Source organism: Bidens hawaiensis, unplaced genomic scaffold, assembly GCF_021521415.1.
Source record: "Bidens hawaiensis isolate Kalapana, Puna unplaced genomic scaffold, B.hawaiensis_p1.1 tig00003739_1, whole genome shotgun sequence".
In the NCBI taxonomy this organism is placed as follows: Eukaryota; Viridiplantae; Streptophyta; class Magnoliopsida; order Asterales; family Asteraceae; genus Bidens; species Bidens hawaiensis.
This window is the reverse complement of record NW_027491214.1, coordinates 2208154-2234610: the sequence shown is the minus strand read 5'-3', so window position 1 is coordinate 2234610 and position 26457 is coordinate 2208154. Positions and strand designations below refer to the sequence as shown.

At 32.2% G+C, this 26457-nt stretch overlaps 1 pseudogene across 1 annotated transcript; it reads right to left on the bottom strand.

Annotated features, from left to right (window-relative positions):
• Window positions 1-1787: 1787 nt before the first annotated feature.
• LOC143624248 (nuclear pore complex protein NUP160-like) lies at window positions 1788-23952 on the bottom strand (annotated as a pseudogene). The gene is made up of 26 exons (XR_013152072.1): window positions 23774-23952; window positions 22103-22235; window positions 21747-22011; window positions 21155-21215; window positions 20588-20742; window positions 19485-19570; window positions 18340-18444; window positions 18170-18267; window positions 14432-14552; window positions 13163-13345; window positions 12893-13085; window positions 10979-11553; window positions 9926-10088; window positions 9125-9399; window positions 8404-8592; window positions 7241-7317; window positions 6847-7163; window positions 6695-6763; window positions 6150-6459; window positions 5318-5443; window positions 4593-4701; window positions 4460-4510; window positions 4137-4263; window positions 3942-4049; window positions 3003-3140; window positions 1788-2301 (listed from the first exon to the last, which is right to left on the bottom strand). The product of XR_013152072.1 is annotated as a nuclear pore complex protein NUP160-like (transcript).
• Window positions 23953-26457: the final 2505 nt, after the last annotated feature.

Genomic DNA, 26457 nt, shown 5'->3' with positions numbered 1-26457 from the left:
AACCCTAGGGTAGTGTGAGACGGACAACCAGCTGAAGCGTGCAATTTTCAGGTGCCAAATTTCTTCTATATATGTATTTAAAAAAAACTATAAAACTGATACAAATCTTAAACATCTTAAATAAATTGAGCCTAAAACTATATTTTATCCATAACGTCAATCATCGTTTAATACAAAAAATAAAGAGCATTATATTCGTTACTCTTTTGGACGTATGGGCCTTTTCATTTAAGCTCGGCCGAGGTATTTAAATTCTCAGAGCCGGCCCTGATCTTATTCGCTTTTAATATCAAGCTTGTCGTCACGGCATTCGACAGTTTGAAACATCTTATTCGCTTGGTGTGATTGGTGAAAATATTTAAGATCATCAATTAGCGGAGCATTGTTTGAGTGATACAATTTTAAGTAAGAATGAAAGAGTGTTTTACAGGTTTTTAGAAAACTAGATGAGAATGAAGAACGGTAGTAACTTGAGAAAGAAAGAATAGTTGTGAATGGATTGCATAATGGTTTGATGAATATATAGGGAAAGAGCCCCATTTTTATTGTAAAAATCAAAATGATAATTGTATAATGGATAGTATTATAACTCCATGCGTGAAAATAGTGTTTATAAGATGGAATGATGCAGGAGCATCGGTCCATTAAGTAGGCCCGACCCAAATGTTATTTTTATCTATAAATATGATTGTTAAGTCTTTTCATTAGTTAGTTGATTGATTTTAGTAAAGAATTTGTAAGCTTTTAAGCTTTGTTGACCGAATCATTCGGTTTTAATCGTTTGAATGGAATCATTGTGTTCTTGAGCCATTTGATTGCTAGTCGAAACTGCATCATGGAATATCACATCAGCTTACACCCTGCATGACATTTCAAATCATGTTTGCGTAACTTTTATATCTATCTTTGCATTTTTCAAAAGACTAAACTCGTGAATTTGCCAAAATTAAAATATAGAGTTCAATCCCTCCATCCGTGATTGAGGATTCCATGTTATGCTGTTACGCAATGGAACAGAGTTTTTTTATAGAGAATAAAAATATGGAGTTCAATCCCTCTAAGGGTTTCATGTTATGTTGTGATGGCAAATCCAGTCACTACAAAAGTGCACGTCCTCGCTTTCATGGAATCCATATACTCACTTATTAGTGACCTAGAAACTATTTTTTTTTTTTTTTTTTGCCTAAACCTGGTACTCCAAAGGAAAAATATTCTGGAATGAATGCATTGGTGCGTCCTTTGATTGATCATCGTCTACATGATTTGACAATCCCAAATGATCTATGTGTTTGGATGTTGGACCTTGTTTGAAACCACTCGCGTTGGTATATCATGTTAGAGCTGGTTTTACATGTGAGTCTAAAGCTAACTCAGCACATGGAAGATGTGTTTATTAAATAAGTTGTCATCAAGTCTACTAACTTAACGTTTTCTGTCATTAGCAGTATGTCTTGCAGAATATTTAGAGCTGGTGGTCGTGTTAATCAACTTGCACAACAATTACTTCTCTTGAACATATTATACTAATTATCTTCAAAAATTGCTTTGGAAATTAAACCGAATTAAGGTTTACAGAATATGCTTTCAAAATATAATGTACGTTTAAACCAATAAATGATTATGCTAATGTGATACATAACACCCAATAATTTCAATTTATGACATAAAACACGGCTTTTATAAAAATTTGTAAAAAGAAACATGTTACCCGGGTTCATGTCAACCCGAACTGCTCATACTAAAACCCAAAACCGCAAGACATAAAAGTCAAATTGGGTAAAACCCAAAACCACAAGACATAAAAGTCAAAATGGGCTGTAAACCTAGCAGAAAGCAATGTTCTCATAAATCAAGAAAGCAAGTAAAGCCCTACCATCTAAACCTGAGGCTTATAAACCTAGTAGAAATTTTCGGTTCCTTTTTGTTTTTACTGTTACGACAATTTTTTACTTTGCGTTTGGACTCCATCATGGGTGTCATATAATTACTTGGATATGATGGATGTTACACACCTTCAACTCATTAAAATATGGATGCAAAAGCAATAACAAAATCAAACTTTTACATGATGCTCAGGATGAATCAAGAGGTTGCTGAAGACATTACGTCAACTGAGTCAACGTTTAGCTGCTTAAAATGTTTGACCAGAGCCGCGTGTAACAGGCTTCTTAGCTTCTCACACTGATCAACCATATGCCCTGAATTGATCAAGTCTCCAAGTTTACACCACAATCGTTCGATTGTTGTGTATGGAAACCACACTGCACATGTCTTCTTTCTACGAATGACATCACCTGGCCTCTGCAACAATCACAATATCTTTATAGGATTAAATTTATAACACTAAAATGGTTGTCTAAACCTTTGTTTTCATAAGTGTCAAATATGATTTCAAAATTAAGATGAATTTCACATATACCCTTACAAACTTGAAAATTTTCATATATACCCAACTTTAATGAATTTTTACTTAATGACCATTCTACCCATTTCCATCATACTTTTTTATTTGGATTTTGATTGACGATAAGCAAGCAAACTGAACCATTTTAACTCCTCTGTTGTTCTCTCGACAGCAGATAACCGAAAAATCAAATCTGTATGTTCGACTCAGATAATCGAAACAGGTATAATCACAAGATGATCGAACGATAAGTTAATCTAGTATTTTGATGAACTATTGTATATAGGTAAAAAAATTAAACTAAAAATGGGTAAAAAAATATCTAAACTAAATATGCATAACAAAAAATAAAATAAAAAGTTAAAGATGGGCATATATGAAATTTTAATGTTTTTGCAAAAATAAGAGTAAAATGGTCATTTATTAAATTGTTTTAATGAACTGGGTATATTTGATATTTTAACTACTTTGTACAGGCATATGTGATATTTTTAGTTTTGCATAGTTATATATGATATTTTCCTAGTTTGTAGGCATATATATGAAATTGCACCTAAAAAATAATATAATATTATATGATTGAAAAAAGAAGTCGTACCAGTGATGCAAGAGATTCAATATAATGAAGCAGCAAATTAGTAGCCTCTGGATATCGGCCATAATCAACATAAAGTTGGAACAAAGATGCAGGGCTTGATTCTGACCACGCCATACCCCATCATCCGTTTAGTGTACCCTGAAATAGATTAAATTTAAACTTATAAACATTGATATGCATTTATGTTACAACTTACAAGTATACTTATTTATCAAATCAGTACTATCATAGTTATCAATAGCGAATAGCGGTCAACAGCGACGGGCATCTTTGTTTATGAATGAGTGGTATAAACGAAGACAAACTTGTTCATAATACTTAACAAACGAGCACAAAAAGAACCACATTTGTTTAACCGTTCATGTTCAATCGTTTTCTCAGTTAAAATTAAACGAGCAAATACGAGCATGCTCCATTCATGTTCGTTCGGTTTCACTATTTAATAATTGTATGCAGTATGCTTTAAAAAAATAAGATAATTGGTTAAGTTTGCATATTCCAATTAAAATTTCAATTACAAAACTCATTTAAATAACTTAATAATTGGTCAAAGGGTAAAACTAACGTTAGGCTAAACAACAGTTGTAATAGTTATGCTTTTCATAAACCGTGTTTTGACTAGTTGGCAATTGTTTTGATACGGATCAAAGCACTTTAAAACTTATTATTTAAATACTTATGAATGCATGCGTTAGAAAAAGGGACTTTTGAGAGGCTTTCAACCCATTTAGCTTAAATACTTTTTGACTCATTTATGGTAAAAAAATTTCACCACCTAACTAATGAGAGAAACTTTGAATGACGGTAAGCTAAAAAACATGTAGAGCGAACAGCAGAATCTGCCGCATAACTTAAGTTTACAAAATCAGAGAAAAGAAATGACAACAAGGGTTAATAACCCAAAAAGATAATAAAAGAAATTAAAAATGTGGAAAATACCTTAAACATTTGAACAAGCCAAATAGGAAGTTCAATCAACCGATCAGCACAAAGAAGAGTTTCTGCAACTATTACTGGTAACCTAGGATGGAAACACTTATATTTTTCCTGCATTTTTTAAAATAAATTTATACTTCCATCAAGGATAACTGAAACAAAACATAAACCAGAAAAGATTAAAAACAAGATACGAACTATGTATTGCTCAAGAGTCTCCCATTGGTCATTCCCCTTAGCTTGATGTGCCGTATCAACTGAATCATGAATAACTTCATCCTTTGAAGATGTTAACAGCATAACATTATGCTTTTTAGATATTTCCCTGAATTTAATATTAAAAGTAAATATTCCTCCAAACAGCTAAAAAGTTTATATGTTATTTGAAAGCCATTTAAACTGCAACTATCAAGTAAAATCAATTACTAGTAGACCAAAAAGCCATTTAAACTGTTATTTGAATTATTTATTAAGAAAAAATAGGTTTCAGTTTTAACAGAAATACAAAGTTCTAGAGAGACCTGTTTGGACAGCATTTCAGTGACATGGCAATAAAAACTCTTTCAAGTTCTCTGAAAAAGAAATCATAACATCATTAGCAGTCAAAAACAATGAAACATGAACAAAAACTTTAACTATATAATAAATATATACCTCTTCAATGCTGAACCCTTAAAAAATTTAAGAATTACTGTAAGAACCATATCGTACAGATTCGAATGAACCAACAACTCAACCAGGTTTGGTGGAGGATTTTCAATCCCTGACAGTATTAAGAGCTACATTAATTGTCATGGCAATTTATTTAACAACAATATACAAAACTAAATTACAACACACTTCTTCAAAATCAAACAATCAGGATTTCTGTATTATTGCGAGACCTAAAAAGATATTTAAGCTTAAAGAGTCTATAATTGTAATCAATAATACAAAAAGAAATTGCGTGCTTCTCTTTTTGCCATTATCGCACATTTAATATGCCAATTCACACACCCAAATGAATTAATAACTCAAGACTTCAAGTTCTTTGTTGTTCAACTTCTCTCATTATTTTATAGGTGGAACGTTTGACACGTTAGATTATGCATGGGCAGATTAAGGATATATGTATCTGAGATTCATCAAACACGTAAAACAAAATATAATAGCATATAAGAACACGTTGAAAGTTGCCCATTGAATTCTAAACCACTTCACTCAGAAAATAGATTGATATTGGCATAGCATAACTTTTGTAATCATATTTGACACATTAAATAATAATGATAAACTTAGGAAGTTTGACACAGGAAAGCCTGACCTACAAACCTCTACACAAGTTGCTCCTGAACCCGTATAAGACAATAAGACGAGATAAGAGATTTTAAAGTTGGTACCATTAAATGTCCACTTCACGTTTGCCAGTGAGAGAAAATATTCTGCTGAAGTTAAAACAAACTCATTTTCAAGCTTCTCATCCATACAGGTATCCAGTTTCTGGCTCAAAAGATGATCATCAGCTTCTGCAAAAAAACACAAATGACGGCATGCATGTCACAATCTTCCAGATAGTGAAAGTGAATAGTAGATGTGGCGTAACAAATCAAAACATGTAGTTAGTAGTACAGGTCATGCAAAAACATACAGGGTTTTTCCGACAATTTTTACATTTTTCTATAAAAGAGGTGTAAATATAATTACAAATAGCACAAAGATATCTAGATTTAAAATAATTTTAATTAGGAGTGTGCATAAAACCAAAAAAAACGAACCCAAGCAAAAACCGAAGGTTTGGTTTTAAGTTTTGGGAAAAACCGAAAACTCAGTTCTGTTACGTTTTGCATGTAATTGAAACCAAAAAACACTAACCAAACCCAACTTAGAGATTTTCATTATTAATTTGATTTTTTAAGTAAATGTATAAGAATTTAATAAATAGTGTCACCAAAATAGTTTAATTCAAATGTATAATAATCAACTAATTACTAATTAACAAAAAGATGCTTGTTTTAGGCCAAAATTCATTTTCCCAATGTCTGGCTTTTTCTGCAAAAAAGTTTTAAGCCCAAATGGTAAATTTGTTAGCCCAAAAACGGCCCATGCACACCACTAATTTGGATAACATTCGGCTAATTTTATAAAACATTACCACGCTGACCCCTTTCAAGAACCGATTCACAAAAGTATGGATAGAAGCTGGTAGTTCAGCAAAAGTGTTTGGATAATTACCCTGGTCTGGCATAGTTATTCTAGCCTTTTTACTTGGATTCTGAATGGGCTTTCCTTCAAGTAAAGGATTGATCCACGCAGAAGATGGACGGACAAGATGCAGTGCGTTTATAGTGGCAGAAAGACAGTTCAGCCTTTCTTGTAGAACCAATGATCTCAGCTGGCAATCTTTTAAAGCTGCTTCATGTTTCAGTTGTACTGAATGAAGGTACATATAACTTGCAGCCTTCCTCCAGTTATTTTGATGCATTTCAAATGAATATAATAATTTATAAGGGTTCGGTTTTATTGAAACATCTGAACGCTCTGCCTGCAAAAAAGATTCAAAACAATGATTAATATAATAACCAGTATACATTTTCAGAAGAAAACTGCACAAATGGTTCCTGTGATTGGACCATATTGCAAATTTGGTCCCTTGATTTTAAAAATTGCAAGCTTAATTCAAGCATTTGTGAGAGTGTTGCACGTTTAGTCTTTAAAACCACGAGGTTAAACCACAAGAAGCATTTGTGCAAACTTCTCTTTATAAAAAAAACAGTTACCTTCCATGCAAGCTCCTGCTCCACCTTCTCAGCCAAACCAATAAATGGTAACTGCCCATCACAAAGTATCTACAACAGATAGATGCAAATATATGCTTTTATTCACTTTCTAAGCATGATTTAAATAAACTGCTGAGATGATAATAAATTACCTTAATTGCACCACGCTCATAAAGAACAATGATAAAGCGCCTCAAACAGATGTATTTGCTTTCTTCATCTGGATTTGAAATAATGGCACAATATGCATCATGATAATAATTCAAATCAAGTGTAAATTTGAATACATTAGCCCAAAGTCGTCCTTTAGTGGTAATCGGTGATTCACTGAGGCCCAACACTTCATCAACTTGTTCAAGAGCAGCAAGAGCAAAACTGCAGGCGCCTGCGCTCATATTATATTGTTCAAATATTTGCATTGCCCATTGATAATAATGAAGCTTCCAAGCACCAGGTGAGGTGTGATCAGCTGCAGACAAGTGCATTGTAAGCACAACAGAGTAATAGAAATAAATATTCCAATTTTAACCATCCAAATAGACTTACAAAAACCAATGTGAGGCAATCCAGATTCAGATGACAAATTTTGCAATGACTTTGAAGCCTCATGCAAAGAGGCAGCTCTATTACACAATAACAATATCAAGTCATTTATGAATAATAAACGCGACAAGAAACTTATAAGGTTATATATAAAGTCTTGAATGTTAAGGGACCAAAAGTGTAGATGTTGAAGCAGATAATGCTGTAAGAATTGAAAAAAAAAATCACCTATAACTGTCTGTTATATAGTAGTTCGTTTCTTCTTTTATGTAAACAATTAACCATTTGAAAACTCATAAACCTAACATTTTGTAGATGAACAGAAACATATATACGTTTATAACTATAACTCTTGGTTATGTGAAAGAGATACTTTAACTCCAATATACACCCTCAAGAAGCACCATCAAAAGGATTGTGGATTGCAGTGGCCTGTAAATTGAACCGAACGTACAGTAAATCGTTCAACAAGAAGTTCGTTTACGATCATTTGGTTAATCAACGAATGTGCATGAAACAAACTTTTTGTTAAATGAACAAACATGAACACATGTTTGGTTCATTTATGTTCGTTCGTATGTATTCGTTAATTTATGCTCGTTTATGTTTGCTTAACCCATATAACCATGTAATTTTATAATTTTAAAAATAATAAAATATGTCAGTAACCCACTAACCCTAGCTGCATCTTAATGTAATAGACTTGTTCGTTAATCGTTTGTGTTCATTAATGACTGTTCATTTGTTTGTGTTTGTGTTTTTTATGTTTGTTCAATTATGTTCATTTAGGTGTTTGTGTTTGTTTACGTTTGTTCAATTATGTTCATTTATGTTCTTTACGTTCGTGAACTGTTCATTTAGATTTTAGCGAATAAGTACGAACATGATCATTTTCTTAACGAACGAGCATGATCAAACAAATTCGTTTGATTAATCGTTCATGTTCATGTTCGGTTAAAATCAACTTAAAGGAGCATGAACATGCCCCTGTACATGTTCGTTCGGTCTGTTTGAAGACATGGAGAATCTTGGTCACATACGTCACATGACATAGCAAACATGCGTAAGACAAAACATCTCTGATAATTAAGATAATCAAGCTCTAGAATTTTACAGTTATTTTAATGTATAAGTGCTACTAAACAAGGTTGTCACTGTATAAATACCTGAAAAAGCAGGAAATAGCCTCGTTAACTTTCTTCTCGGTAGAAGTTCGTGGTGCTTGACGGTGAGCTTGTGCAAGAAGACAACAGCCAAGAAGGTGAAGGAGTATGCACCATTCATTGTTCACACCCTGAATACTGCTAGAAATTTTCTCCTTAGAGTATATTTCGGTTCACCATAGTAAGAAGATGCTTAACAAACAAAAGAATATATAGACATTCAGTATCCTTCTTTATATCAGAAATTGTAAATTTAAAGCAGTAGAAGTAGGGGTGGCAAAAAAGGTTGGTTGGATGACGTGCCAAAGCGAGTAAATCTTAACAATTCTGCATCTTTTAGTTGAAGCACAAAATTTAATGTATTAAATAAATGGGCAAATATTATAAAATAAAAAAAAACAACATACATTATATTTTTCTCACATAAGTCCCTCAACAATTGTTTACCCAAAATATTTAAGCCCAAATAACAAAACCAAAACCGACCTGAATCCAAACCAAAAACCGAAACCAAACAGTTTTCAAAAACTCAATAACCGAAAATTTCGGATTTTGGTTCGGTTTTAACCCAAAAACGAGCTAAATTGGCCCATGGACACTCCTACTTTGACCTGTTATAATCAGAATCCAACCTGAACTGCCCATTTAGAAATAAACGGGTGAAAACTAACAAACCCACCCCTCTAATTGTGATAAAGATGTAATAAAAGAAGTGAAGTGATACCTCAACAGCATCAAACTGGCCATGTTTAAGTAAGATCAAAGCAAGCATAGTTGAGCGAGTAGAAAAAGAAGATGACTCATCTTCACTTCTGCCCCAAACAATCCAGCTAGTGAAGTTGTCTACTGGAACAATTAAAGAGTTGGGATTTGGAAGACGTCTTGAAACAACACCACCTTCTTCGAAGATATTTTGTTGATCAAGTAACAAAATAAAAGCCAGAGTGAAGTCACATTTCCCAAGCTTGTCGTTCCATGATCTTTGATTGGCACTTTTATCTAGTCATGCATAAACACAAAATGTAAAATTAATAATAATAGAAACAGGATAAAATATCTGAATTGTTTGATATTAATAATGAACCAGCTTTATGTGTAATTCTCACACAAATAAACAAACTTTGAAATGTTTGAACATAGTGATAAAGAAAATGATACGTTTTTCAAAGTGGATATGGAAAACAAAGATGTCATATAAAATATAAGGCATATTAAAAATTCTAAGAACATGATTTATATAATATATTATATATATATATATGTGTGTGTGTGTGTGTGTCTGTATACACAAACACACACACACATATATATATATGTATATTATTTCTCCTATTAATGCACTTGTTATGTGACAGGCGCATGCCTTTTGACTTTGACTAGACTACTTCCCAGAGAGGAAACTATATTATTTTCCAAATGAATGAGCATAGACGCAAGTTACCATCAGAAGTGTATGCAGTGCTACTAATCAGCTAAAAAACAGCAATATGATTGGGTGGAAAGTGTAATATTAAGATACACCTACCAATTTGTAATAAAGAGAGTTGAGAACTGAAATCTTCCATAGTAGGTGATTCACAAGGTGTGGTCCCAAAGAAATGTATTACATGCCACTCCGTGATAATTTCTTGAATCAATGGAAATAACTCTAGTTGTACCCTCGAAACATCTTCAGGTGTCATATTTATCTGCATTTACAAAAATAAAGAAATCAGCTCCCAGCCAAATGTTTTCCTTTTTCTACTATCAATCAATCATGCATGCATGCATGCATACATAAATATATGTAAATAAGTATTACCTGGCTAATAAAGAAATTACTTTTCTAGATAAAACCTGGGCTTGTAAATGAACCGAACAAAGCAGTTAAATGTTCATTCATTTAACTTTAATCAAACAATCAAATGAATGATTAAACGAATGAGGTTTTCTTGTTTGTGTTTGTTTGTTAAGAGAATGAACATGTTTATGTTCGTACGTTAACAGTATATGGTTCATAAACAAACACAAATAATTGAACATAAATGAAGATGAAACAAATATAACTTAGCTAAAACCAGTTAAAAATAATGTGAAGTGCAATAAGTTGAGCCTAAAATGTTAGTAAAACTAAACTAAGTTTTAACGGGCCAAAAAAATTTTATATGAATGCATTAGCGAAATGTAAACTATATGAACACAAGCAAACACAAATGAACGAACTAGACATTTGATCATGTTCATTCGTTTTTCTAAAACGAATGCTTCATAAACGAACGCAAATAATTGAGCATAGATGAAGATGAACAAATACAACTTAGCTAAAACCAGTTAAAAGTAATGTGAAGTACAATGTGTTAAGCCTAAAAATTTAGTAAAACTAAACTAAGTTTTAACAGGCCAAAAAAATTTTATATGAATACATTAGCAAAATGTAAACTATATGAACATAAATAAACACAAATGAACGAACTAGACATTTGATCATCTTCATTCGTTTTTCTAAATGAACAAAACTTTTTGTTCATGTTCGTTCGGACTTCCCACCAAACTGTTCACTGAACGTTCAGTTAATTTACAAGCGTAATTAAGACAGTACCTGGCTGCCTAACTTCATCATATAACTCAGCAGCAATAATATGCCAAGTGCAGATTCAAACATCACTTTGGCAACTTGTGAAGTCACTTGAACTGTTACGCAAGTTCCAATATCCAAAACCGCCTTACAATCCGATTTGTTTTCAATCTTTTGAGGCACTAAAAAGTTCACGTATTTCAATATAACATCCACAACTTTGTCCCAAGTGACAGCTTTTCGGTACAACCCGTGAAGAGATAAGAAAATTTCTGTTGAAAATTTTCTAAGAAACTTGTGGTCACTAATACCCTTATCCCAAGCAGCATCAACACCTAGCTCTGATACATGAAGAGCTGCTGCTGCAGAAGAAGAAGTACCTCTGGATTCTAGAACTTTCAAGAAATTTCCAATAACTTCTTCAGGAGATATAGAAGGCTGGCTGAAAAACGACTGGTAAAATAATGCAGGTACACCTTTCCCAAGTTGTTGGCTAAGACTATTGGTGCAAAGTAACACCTCGAAAAGTACTTCCCGTTCAAGATTGTTTGATAAGTTAATTTTAGAGTTTGCAACTTCACCAAGTTCATCAAAACACCCTGGAACAAACAAAATATTATAAACAAATTAATAAATGAACTTTATGCTAGTAAGAAATATACGTGACAATGTTTACTAGATGCACCAAAACATTTTTTTTTTAAGTGATTAGACCCATTTATGGGCTCAATGTGGATTACAAATGTTCTTTGACAGGCCAAATGAGTTAAAATAAAAAGAGTCCACTGGGTTCATCATCATCATACTCAGTATATCCCACCAATAGCAAAGCTATGGTAGGGTCTGAGGAGGGTAAGATGTAGACAGCCTTACCTCTACCCCGTAGGAATACAGAGGCTGCTTCCGGTGAGACCCCCGGCTCGATAGTAGTTTTGCATCAAGCCTTGGACATAAGGCACATAACACTCAACCATCGGCACACCGGTCGATTGGTGCATGTACCCTTGTCTTTCGGCTATCAACGCCACCACATGATGCCTGATTAACCTTCCGCCACTTTTTAACGTTATTTTCACGAGATTAGTAAAATAACGTCAAAATTAGTGCAATTTCTCTTTTGCCTACCCGAGGGTTCGCACATATATACATTATATGCGCGCACCGCAAGCAGGGCGTGAAGAGTCCACTGGGTTGAATGAGACAAATGTATGAAAAATGTTTTCCAAAAGTTATTCAAAATGCCAAAAGATGACAACTCTCTCAAATTTCTTTAGCAAAGACCTAGACAATTGCAATATAGCTTTTGTGATTAAAATTTACATATTAATTTTTGCAAAAGTCATAACAAAAATAATTTTTCACCGGCTAGCCAATCCAGCGAAGGGTGTGAATTTCTGACACGACGCAAAACTAAAATGAAATTCGCGGGTTTGGATCTGGTATAAAAGAATCCGGGTCAGTATTGGGCAAAACCCTCAAACCCGTTTAGCTAAATGGGTCGTGTTCAGGTCAATCCAGCAGGTTCGCTGGTTGATCCGTTTAACCATATTATTATTAGTATACTTTTTAATGAGATTTACGTAATAAAACAAATTGGTTGTATTTTATCCCAAAAACTTTAAAGTAAAAGAAACTTGACACATAACTTTATAATTAAAGGGTTCTCTTTGATTATAATTTGTATTTTGCGATAAAAATGAAAATTTAAAGTAATAATGTGTGAAAAAAAAAAGAATAGAAGGCAGAAAAAAAACTTTTGGGACAAACGATTTCTGTATGGGTTCACATGTCTGACACGATTTTCGGATTCAAATCATGCTCAAATTTGTGTCAAATTTTCAGGATCGTTTCAGGTTGAGCCTGCGAACATGAGCCGTTTATTTACACCCTTAAATCAGCCTTGTGTTCCGTACTAAATTTTACAGATTATGAACATACCGAAAGCTAGAAGCTCTATTTCTTCCAAACAACGCAGTAAAGAAACTGATGATTTTCTTATTATACCAATAGCACCTGTTGATGAATCAAGAAGTAACCCACATGGCCCATTCTTATTACACCAATTGTCAATGTAGTGTGAACAGAAGTTTTTCCAGCAGTATATAAGTGAAAGTGGACTTCTAGAAACACCCTGTCATAAATAACGCGGTCATCAGTAATTCACAAGATGAAATGAGCCACAATTAAAGTCTCGTTTTCACTTCAAACCTCATGTTCAATTACAGATATAATCTCCTTTTTCATTGCATCAGCAGTTAACGAGTGAAACTCAGAATCAGTGAAGTGTTTGTTATGATCTTGTAGTGTTGCTCGAATAACAGAATTATGGTAAACGTCCGGAAGAAACAGCATGCGTAGGAAGATTGAGGTCACACATGGTGCAATTTGCTCCTGCAAAAACTTCAATAAGATAGACATACTAATTCCAACTTCCCAAAGACTCAATTCATAAAGAATCATTACACACTGTTATACTTGAAAAAGTTCCTTACTTCTATATCATTATTAGAGTCAAGTTTTACAGTAAAGACAACATGTAATTAATTGTTAACTTCACAAGCATATGTTACTAGCATGCAATTCATGCATTGCTCTTTTAAAACACCATTCATGGCTACCTAATAGGCATGTAAACAAACCAAACGAGCATGGTAGTACTTGTTCATTTAACTTTAGCCAAACCAACAATCAAACACGAAATATTATACCAACGGGGTTTTCTTGTTTTCCTAGTTAAAAAATGAATGTGTTTGTTTCCGTTTATGTTCGCTCGTAACAGTATAAACGAGTGGCTCACGAATGTCAACATACAAATGTATTAAATAAAAAAAAAACTTAAAGCAAACATAAACTTACGAATGTAAATGAGTGTATACGAACCAACATAAAGAAACTAAATGAACGAATGAAAACAAATGTCACGAGCATAAGAGCATTCACAGCAGGTTCTCTGTATATACCCTATCTCTAATTTTTAAAGAAGTATTTATGAAAATCAGTAAAACTATCACTACATCAGGATCTCTAAAATAGAGAACAATTATAGAGAAGATCTAGTGATTCTCTAAACATAATGCCACTATTTTCTTTATATTTTTTGTGACCGGGAAGAAGAGAACAAATAACAAAAAATAAATAAATAAAGTGCTCTCTAATTGAATAAACTTAGAGAGAATGAGATGTGGGAAGTTTTGAAAGACGATCAAATCTTAAATGTGTTTTTAGTTAAATTATAGAAATAGAGAGAGAGAATCTGATATGAATGCTCTAAATGAATGAACAATACATGTGTTCATGTACATTCGTCCGTCTAACTACATGAACAAAAAAAGCCTAGTTCATGCCCGTTTGTCCATGAAATACATGAGCATAAACAAACTTCCCGCCAAAAAGTTCACTAAACGCCCGGTTATTACAGGCTTATTTTTAAGAAAGTGGCGTATGATCTTTATTACAATATTTGAAACTTGAAAGCACCTTTGCAGAGGGATACAGAGAATGAGCAAGCCAAAAAAGATCATCAGCAGCATGCTCAGAGCTTTGAAATAGTTGTTCAGCAACAAATGATTCTTGTAAACCAAAGCATTGCTTGAATTCCCTAACAACAATTTCAAATTAACAAAAATAAGCAACAGATAATGGTGCCAAGATATGTTTCACTATAGTCAACTAAAATAAAAAATGTGAATCAAAAGAGTGAAATAAGTTTTGCTGGAAAACAGTCAAGCAAGTAAACTCGTAAGTGTATATCCAATTCATAAAACCAACTAAATAAACACACACACACACATATAGGGTTTGGATCAAATACAAATTAATTTAGCATGCTAACTGTGAGAATCAAGTAGTGTAATTATATATACAACATAGTGTAATTACAGTATAGTGTAATTAATGTATGATGTAATTACATAATTACACTACTTGTATATATAATTACACTACTTGATTCTCACAATTAGCACGTTAATTTAATTTGTACATTAACTTTCCCCTATATATATACCTATATATATTTATGGGATGGTTCAGGTTGCTGAACAACTATTTCAACCTGCTGGCGGTGCAGCAATTATGCCCTGCTGGCGGTGCACGCATATAATGTATATATGTGTGAACTCTCGGGTGGGCAAAAGTAAAATTGCACTAATTTTGACGTTATTTTACTAATCTCGTGAAAATAACGTTAAAAGTGGGGGAAGGTTAATCAGGCATCATGTGGTGGCGTTGATAGCCGAAAGACAAGGGCACATGCATCAATCAGCCGGTGTCCCGATGATTGAGTGCTATGTGCCTTATGTCCAAGGCTTGATGCAAAACTACTATCGAGCCGGGGGTCTCATCGGAAGCAGCCTCTCTATCCCTATGGGGTAGAGGTAAGGTTGTCTACATCTTACCCTCCTCAGACCCTACCATAGCATTGCTATTGGTGGGATATACTGAGTACGATGATGATGATGATGATGTTCAGGCGAGAAGTCATTTTAGTGCGAGAAATCAATATGGACCACTAGTTTAATTTGAAATCATAAATGTTTAAAATAAATACGAATGGTTTAATTACAACCATAAATATCTTCTATCTTCTTCAATTAATACAACTAATAAAACCATTAATTTTTCTTCCCAATTAACATAACTAATCAAACTAAAATAATTAAAAAAACATATAAATAATTCATCTATTTTTGTAACTTGTTTTTCTTTCCTCTTGATATTTTATCCTACACAAATACAATTTGTTCCTACACTACAACTTCTTTCTATCCAAAACAATTTCTTTTAATTCAATGTACCAATTTCCATCAACATGTAATTTTCTTCAAAGTCTATCAATACATAATTTTTCTCAACTAGCATACCAATATAAATTAACAAGCCTACATAAATTAACACATAGTTGCATTGTGATGGAAAAAAAATCCTACACGTGTTTGTATTATAATATAACAAAAAATATACAACCCACAGTCCTAGATAAAAACATATAACCTACACTTGTTCTTAGCATAAGATTATATATAACCTACACAACAACATACAACATATACATGTAATTCATAATCAACAAATATATATAAGATACATGGAAAATACATATATTCTACACATGTGTACATTAAATATCAACAAAAATATACACCCTACACAAAAGCATAAACCTACACTTATCAACAAAAATATACACCCTACACAAAAGCATAAACCTACACTTGTATTTAACCATCAATAATTATATATAACCTACATGAAAATGCACATAGCCTACACATGTATTTTTAATATTAACAAAAACATTTGAAGGTTGTACTTTAAAATACACATGTGTAGGTTATATGCATCTTATCTAGTTTATATATACTTGTTGACGCCTCACATGTTTGTCGGATATTTATGTGTACATTATAGGTTTTATGCAAAAACACAAGTATAGGTTAAATGTTTTTGTAAAGGTTGTATATTTTTTTATGTTTTTGTATAAGTTGTATATTTTTTATTTAACGTCCACGTGTAAAATATATTTATTTTTGTGTAGTTTATATAAACGTTGATGCTAAATTTCATAGGTAGGCTGCATGTTTTTGTTTATGTTCTACATTTTTGTGCTAGAAACTTTTATAAGTTTGATTTGTGTAAGTTGTATATTTATTCACAATGGTTTTTATAAGTATGTGATATGAGAAAAAAAAATATTTATTGATGACTATTAAAAAAAAGTTGCATATTGATGGATGTTGAAAAATGAAGTTGGAAGAAATTGTTTTTAAATAGAAAGAAATTATAGTGTATGAATAAATTGTATTTCTAACTTTATGTATAATAAAATGAAGAGATAGGATAAAAAAAATTATAAAAATAAATTAAACTTTTTTATCTTTTTAATTATTATAGTTTAAGAGAAGATTATAATTGTTTTATCTTTATATTTTTTAAACTATTTTAGTTTGGTTAGTTATGTTAATTGGAGTAGTTTTAATAGTTGTATCAATTAAAAAGGGAAAGTATTAATGGTTGTAACTAAAACTTTTCATTTATTATTAAAGATTAAAAACTTGTAATTAAATTAGTGGTTCATATTGATTTCTCGCATATCTTGCACTAAGATGACTTCTCGCATGAACTTAAGCCTATATATATATATATATATATATATAGATAAGAGATAGAATATAATAATCCTTAACATACATTAACGTACAAAGATACCTATTTCATGAAATTGATCAATGAAATCACATCACAAGATCTCGAAATCATCAATATATATCCAATTAATCATCGGTTCACCGAAAAAAACATATTTGGATCGTTAATCGATCAACTTTTTACTTTTCTTCACGAAACCCGTTTTGAGCGTATTATGGATTTCTTGAGTGTTTTTGTATTTTGGCTTTGAGCGTTTTTGTTTTTTGACTTTGAGTGTTTTGATTTGCCTTGAGAGTAATTCGCGTACGTTTTTGTACGTTAAGGATTATTGTTCGATAACTTAACGCTATATATATATATATATATCATACAAATTTACATTTCGACTTTTGTAATTACATGTGTAGTAAGAAAGTTTGAATGACAAGCATCCTTCATTAAATCTTTGGCTACTCAAGGTTGATTTTGTGTCATATCGATTCAACCTACCTTTCAGATTTCTGAGAATTTATTTATATATCCAAACTTTTAATAACGTATGTTTAATCCTGTTATTTGATGATGCACTTTTACTAATGCATGCTAAACATAATTAAAAATGTTAAATTCAGTTTTTTTTACTCAATCCCGTGTAACACACGGGTTTATAACCTAGTATATATACATAGCGAGAGTTTCATTACATAAGGCAAAATTATTGCAAGAACAAACCTAAATCGTTTATTTTTTCAATCAATGGATAATACTTTTAAACTTTTACTCCTTAAATACATAAGTCTATGTTATATACATAAAAAAAACTATTGATCTAATTTATTCATTTGTTTATTTCACTTTTAAACGTTTTATCTACACATGTGTTGGTGATATAAATTAATAAAGTTTTTTATTTATTTTATTAGGCTGTTAAAAAAGATGGAACAAACATTGCATTTTCATCATTTTTTTGCATTTTCAAACTTTCTAAAACTGAAAATATGAATTATTTTTTCTTCTTTATGTTCTCAGCAAAAAAACCGTCTTATTCGTAGAACCCTCCCCTGTGTGTGTGTGTGTACATTGCATTACCTGCTCTCATTTAGACCTAAAACATTGTGCACCACCAATCCGTCATCTTTAAGTATCCAGATTTGATTTGAAGAAACTTTGACATCAATGATTACACCCTGACAAAACAAATGAAAAAAGTTTAGGACTTGTATACCTTAGAGAATAAACATTATGATAATCTGACTCACCTCCTCAATGGAAATGTTCATTGTCGAGGGCTCGATAGAAAACTTAGTCTTCCCTCCAATATTAAGATGCAAATTGTATAAAGAGATCATCTCCCCATCAGCTTCCTAAAAAATTAACAGGAAAGAAAGTGAAGCAGATATCAGAAATCCAAACGCATAACGCTTTTGGTCCACCGAACATTTTTCTATAAACTATTGCGTAAAGTATGAGTACACATTAGATATTATTACAATAACAATCTAACTTTTTAATGAAGCAATTTAGTATGTGTATGAATATCAACACGAATTAGTGATGTTTGACCGTTTTACTCATTTCTCCAATTTAAAGAATTTCTTATATTTTACCCATTTAACCCACATGTTATTACATTTAAAATAAACAAAGCCCAAATCAAATAAGTAACAAGTAAATGAGCCAAGTTGCCTATGCCACCTCAAGTATTTGATATCAATAATCAGATGCATATGATGAGAAAACTTATATGATACCAAAGCTACAATTGACAAACAAAATTATGTAAAATCCTATTACCAAAATTGTAATCACATAACTCGAGGGGTGTAAACTAGCCAAGAAGTCGTGAGCTACCCAAGATTGGCTTGCAAAAACTCAAACTGAGCCGAGCTTAAACAAGCATGAGCTAATATTAAAGCTCATTTAATAAACGAGCTCGAGCCCTAGCTTCATAGTTCAAGCTTGACTAGGTCACAAGGCTCACGAGCCTAAACGAGCTTTAAACAAGCCTAACATTTATATAATTTTAATTTGAAATATTAAAGATATATTTGTATTTACATAATAACCATTTTTCTATATCAAATTACAAATAAACCAATTATATAAAAATATATATTATGTTTATATATAAAAAAAATAATTAAAAATATATACATAGCCAACTATAGATGCATATAAATAAAATTGCGAAATAATAAACATATAAAATAAATTGGCCAAGCTCAAGCTTGAAAAACTATTCACGTGCCAAGCTCAATCTTTAGAAATAAAGCTCTAAACGAGCTGATTTCACGCTTAGACAAGCTTGACTCGTTTACACGCCTACAATATTCCGGTATTGAAGTATGAGCCCATGTTAATAATATAATAATTAAAGTTTGAGAGTACAAAAATTAGAAAGTACCAAATCAGGCTTTAACAGGACCGCCAGAGGTACTAAATTTGTATCATTGGTAGTTTCGCTTGCCCATAACTTCGTGAATCGAGCTCCTAAAATCATACATAAAAAATGTAATAATAAGAACCACAATATTTGTCCTTGTTGCAAAGACTAAGAAAAAGATTAACATGATATCATGTTTCGCTTGCCCCATGCCCAGAAGCAAAAAAGGATTCACTAAACCAGCATCTGGTGAAGACCATGAGATTAAAAAATACAAGTATTTTTTATTGATATTAATCATAACTTATCTGACTTTTAGTTTGGTAAAGTTCATGATTACAGATGTTTAGCAAAATAATATCTGCTTAGCTTAACTTAGCTTAGCTTACTTATTAGTCTGTGGCAGCTATACAAAAAATGGTTCTCAGACAAAATCAAATTAGATTAATATTATTACCAACAGATAAATGGTAAATGTGTACAATAAAAACCCTTGATGAAGAGCAACCATTGTGAAAAAGACTACTTAATGAATAAATTAAAATTCTTCATTTGGTTTAAAAAGTATCAAATATCATTTCTTTATTTCCTTAAATATATATAATATATGTAAATAGTTATAGTTTTGTTCTTAGAGCCTTACACCTCTTTCAGCTAAAGATTTCATGGATTGGGCATTGCATTAACAAGAATATATATATATATATATATAGTTTGACTTGAAACCAGAAACGCTTTTTGTGCTCTTTTTTTTTCTATAATTGGTTATTGTTAAATATTCTTACAACAATAATCTACTTTAATAATATGCATGTGATTAGTAGATTGCGCATTACATATACATTGTGCCGTTATGTAAGACATTCAACCTACAATACACTCATTTGACCAGTTGGAAATATAGCATAGCCCTATTTTATTTTGAACAGCAAAATTCCACCTTTACCTTGCACTTGCAAGGATTTGAACCCACAGCCTCACATTTGTAAGGGGGGCACCATACCACTAGATGAATAGGTCATGGGTGCATAGCCCTAATTGACCCGTTAATAAGTAAATGATCAAAAATGTTGCCGGTAAATATTGAAGGTTATTGGCAAGAAGAAAAGGTCCACAAGACTTGCCTTCAGATGTTGAAGCATTCATAGTGTAACTCAGAAGTTTGCTACAACTCAAAAGGTCCCACACTCGTAATACTCCATCCAAATGAAGCACAAGTAGTATTTTTCTTCCATGAATGTCTAAACATACCAGATCTTTTACCGAAGCTATAGTCCTCCTGTAAGATAATTGAATAATTCGCTTTATATATATATTGTAATCCAAAAAAGATCATATGTGACAAAAAGGTATCAGATATTACAACCCACTAGCAAGGATAAAGAACAAACAAGCTTGTAGCTCGAATTTTACATGGTAAGATAAAAATATCAAGATCGCCCGTAATCGCTAAAATAAAAATAAAATGAGAAAGCGAATATAAATTCAAATAGCAGCACTTGTTTGAAAATATAAGTTTTTAGCTTCAGTTCAGCAAATATACATACATAAGATCTTGATGCTCCAATATTCAAATCCATCATGAAGATTTTATTAAGTTCTAAAGCATTCTAAAATGACAGAAAACACATAACACAGCTCTAATGCTTATATTCAACGATAAAAGTATACAACAGATGTTAAATGATTACCTTGACATTAAACTCCACAGGCGACCAAAACTTGAATCATCTCGTATTTCGTGCAGAAAACCTATGATTTCACTAGGTCAGTATGGCAAAACTCTATGGCAGTTAATACGCAATAGGTCAATTTAAGTTGTGTTTTTGGATAAATGCATTGACGGGTCAATATGAGTCAACTGAAAAACATTTAGCCAAGCTGGCCAATCAGGTTGCGAGTCACCCAAAGTCTGTGTATAATGCATTAAACCCCCGAAATCGTTGTATTTAAATACTTATCATTAAAACAGTGATGTTTCTGTAATCACAATTAACACAAGCTTTATTTATCGAAAAAATAAAATCAAGATAAACAAGTGATTGAGAGTCAAAACACAACTCGGTGTGGCCCATTTCAAGCAGTACCAACATATCACACTTTTCAACCCATTGATCTTGCCACCTCTGTAAAGTAGCATTGAAACAGTTGTACGATACAAGTCTAGAAGCTTACCGGTGGCAATTAAGGTTGATATTAAGTAACTTTTATCACTTTATGCGGGATATGAATATCATTTGCAAATGAATAAAAACATGTTATAACTCATAAAGTAATCCATACCAGGAGCACTAGAATCAAGCATGCCAAGTCGAAAACAACCAACAGATCCATCTTGTCCGCCTATTACAAGGCATCCATTGGTGGCTGCTATAGCTGTAATTGCTCCATAATCACAATAATTTATAATATTCAACTCAACCACCTCATTAGGTGGCAAAACAGAGCATGTTCCATAACAAGTAATATCAGTGAGTCTAATAAGATAAGCAACTCCTGTAACAGTCAATGCATAAAGCATGTACGGGTTCCTAGAAGTAGTGGAGAGCTGCATAAAAGCAATTATATCATAAATTTTGCAAGTAATACAAAACAATTTGCATAAATATAAAAAAGACTGCCAAAGAAAGAGAAAAAACCTCGTTTTGGCATATAATAGCGTATGGAGATAGTGCACTAGCAAATTCAATCCGTAAACCGACTCTTGGAAATTCTGCAAAACTGCAGAATTCAACTATCTCCAGAACATTTGAGCAGCTTTTGTTTATTCTCCTGTTATGCCACAATTATCACATAAGATGGTTATTTGAAAGAACAAAAAACATTTTTAAGGCATTATTCTACAAATTCTAGAATCTAGAAAAGGGAAATTTACTCAGAATGAATCGTAAGACTCAAAAAATATATAAGAGTGTTCACCAGGTTGGAACTGAACCGGACAACAACAAAAAAGTAGAAGATAATAAAACCAAATAGTACTGAAACGATTAAACGAACCCACTACCAGTTTGGTCCCAAACCAGACCATGAACCATATAAGTATATGGATGCCTTGAACTAAAAAAGATTATATAAGTCAAAAACGCTGTTGGCCTGTTTCAAATTTAAGAAAACAATTTGGCTCCAACACTGAACTGGACCCTACAATGATATACAATTGAAAAAGTGAGCCACAAATAGTCAGTTTGGTACACACCCAATTTGGTTTTTCGCTTTCTTCAGGCCCTGGCCTATTTTTGCAAACCCTATAAGTACGGATCAGTTAAAAGAGTGCTGTTAAATCATCAGCATGTTATCTCAATCAAGTGTTCATTTTTACTAAAATAAAAAGTCAAACTAACCTACAATAGCTTATAAATATCAGTCACATTTTAGAGAGTTCTTGAAGGTGATATTCTCTCATGTATTTAATACCACTACGTGCAGCACATTACTAAGATTTAGGTATAAAAGATAATTATTAAAGAGTATAGAAACTCCTTTTAAAGAACATATATTGACTACTGACTGATAGGAAAGGGATAATCATTCAAAATCACTATGGGTATAAATGACATAAATGATTTTGCCTATAAGCTTTGGAAAGAATATACACAAACAATGTCATGTGGATGCAAGTTTTTGCAGAAACCATAAAATATAGGCTTCAAAAACCTACACTTGGATCCAAAAACCAAACGCACAAAGAAATATATGCATACCATGTATCCTGATACGCTAACCTTATGTTTTTTAATTATTAACTATGTTTTTTAATTATAACTATATTCTAATCAAAATTTTTATTAGTAGTTGTTCAGTACCATTACAATTAGTTGTGTTGCAGCTTCATTTCAGTACAAGAAACTAATATTTAACTGATCAAGAGCACCATACTACTATAATATAGTCCTATACTTGATCCACATGTCTATGTAAAATCAAATACCACAGCAGATGGGTTGCAAAAATAAACACTGGCACCAATAGCAATCAATATAGCTTCTGGTTTTGTCAATGCTAAAGAAGATAGGACCAACAGACAAACATGATGCCCTAATTTGTTAATTGACCGATGGTGTGGCTTAGACGAAATCCGATGGAACTCGTTCAAGTGGAGTTCGAACCGGCTCGTTAAACCCTAAAATCTAAACTCTAGCTCTAAAGCTAAACCCAATAGCAATACTTGGTCAGTTAGTAATAGTGGTGATGAAGATAGGAGGAATAGGAACAATGAAGCAGCGGTGGAAATGAAATCGGAGTAATTATATCCATGCAGGATGTAGAAAGTAATAATAAGAGTGAGTGAGTGAGTGAATTATTAGGTTTACCAGATGAAATAGGTGGGAGGATTCCCAATGTTGCAGCAAGAAGAAGCATCCTCAGTAACAGGAGCAATGACGTCAGATGAAGAAGAAGAAGAAGGGACTGTGACGTTGAACCATTTGACGGAATCGCTGCCGATCACCGGAACCTCCATTCCGCCTAAACACGACCCACCTGCTGCCATCGATTCAAATTAACCTACCAGGGTTGACGGAACGAGGGTTTTATACAAATTTTACTGGTGAGATAAAGATTAAATCATTTTCACACTACTACAACCGGTTGCCACCCAACCTAGGTCACAACTCATTTTTTAATTAAATATTCTTTTGTTTTTTTCTTTCAAAAAATTTATTTTTTATATAATTTGAGTTTTATATAATAATTTATATTATTTGACTTATTTCAAAAATCTAAAAACATAGTCTTGTTTAGTTTATTTTTATGAATAGTTAGATATCAATTTCATTAGAAATAGAGCACTTTTAAAAATATGTATTTTTTAATATTATTATATATAAACTTTTGTTTTTTTAATAATTGTAAAAATTCAAGGTTTTTTTAATAAAATTATGATATTATCTTTTTTAATGATTTTTATACTTAAAGTAATATTGTTTAAAAAATTAATATTTTTATTAATTTTACTAAATTTTATAGAATAAATTAAAAGTTAATAAGATATATGTACTAAAATAATTGGTTTGGGTTGGGTTGTGAATAAAAGTGAAAAGTTAGGCTGGGTTGGGTTGTGTAGGTGGAAGAGAGAGAAATTAATTTTTTATTAAAAAATTGAGTTGGGTTGGGTTGTGAATAAAAGTAGTCTTAAAGACTGCTTTTGGATCCAAAAAGAATTTCTTATTTTATATTTCTTTTCAATTATTATATTATACTAGGGCCTGTTTGGTTATGTCTGATTCAGTCGGATATAGATATATGTGTGTTTGGTTCGTTAAATGAATGCCTGTTAATGATCCAGTATCCTTTTGAGCCATTCAGCCTCAATATCTTGCCGAACCATTCCGACCTATGTATTCATGCATATACCCCTTCAGCCCTTCTTCAAAATCTCCCCATCTTCACCACATATCTCATCACTGCTCTTCAACCTCTCGTCGTCGTCTTCTCTCTGGCCAAGCTTCGACTTTCCAGTGGCCATTACATCGATCTCCTAGTTTTTTCACAGCCCTACTTTGGAAATCGGGGATTCGTCTTGGTCAATCATCGACTCCTTCTCCCTCTCGATTTGCTGAACACAACAACAAAGGGAGGTAATGTTTCTTGGTTTGTAAGTTCGTGATTGAATTTTCTATGCATACGATTGTGTGTTTGTTTAGGGCAAAGCAATTAAAAATATCAAATCAAAGATGGATGTTCGTTTACTTGGCTATTCGGGTATTATAGATCATATCTATACTTGCTAATATGTTAATGCCCTATTGTGCACACTAAGTGTATGATAAAATGCCCTATTTCTGATTCAATCCATTTCTATTTCATCCTCAATCAATTCAATAATCAATTCAGATTTAATCGATTTCTGATTTCTATTTAATCCACATTATTATTATTATTGTTTTAATTCATTGTTTCAGTTTAATTGATTTTGATTCCCTGGGGTTGGGTTTAGTTTCTTGTTTAATCATATGGGGTTGTCTTAGTTTTGAAGAAATTGATTAAAGATTGGTTTTTTATAAATGTGATTCTTGATAAAGTTAGATTTTTATGTGAATTTATGGGGTTTGGATGACGGGTTTGATTTTCTTGTTTTATTACCTTGGCATAGATACATAGTATTTTTTTGTTGATTTTTTTGCAAATTGATGGATGCTTTTTTTATCATTTTGTTTGTAAATTAATGGATCTTTAACAATAATTCTAATCAGATGGATGCTTTATTTCTTGTATCGTACATTGTTGCTGTAAATAATGCTGAAATTTACTAATTTATTGGTGTTGTAATAAGCTGTAAAAATGGTGCTGTAATTGATGAAAGATAGTGTTGTTAAGTGCTGTAGTGCTATGATATGCTGTTAGTTGGTGCTGTAATAAGCTATGAAAATGGTGCTGAAATATGGTGTTGTTAAGTGCTGTAAATAGTGTTGTGATATGCAGTTAATTAGTGCTGAGTTGTTGAAATATGGTGTTGTAAATAGTACTGTTATATGTTGTAATTAGTGCTGAAATTGCTTTAATTTGGTGCGGTAAATTGCTGTAAAATGGTGTTGTATATTTTGTGAAACTATGCTAAAAGTTGTAGTAAAAATAATGCTTAAATATGTTGTAAGTGTTTCTTTAGCCAATTACAAATGGATCAAAAGTTGTTATGTATGAAATGAGTATATAGGTAACTTATATGGTTTGGTGATATAGATGGACAAGGTCGGACGAGTAATTAAGACGCTAAGGACCACAACAACCAACGTAAGTGCTTCCATATCTGTATGTTCATTAAATGTGCTGGTAATTATATATATATTTTTTTGTTTTAACCGGAGATGAAGTGTAGGGGCTTCTGAGTGTATGATTTGGTTTAATGCTGGTGTTGTAGCACGCGGAATCCTTACAGGTTGGTGTTTAGTTAAATTTTGATTCCGTGAGTATTTAGCCACTTAGTTCCAACGTAGCAATTGAACTATCCTCATTAACGGGTTAAATTATCCCATTATCGCGTTAGAAATCTGGTAGT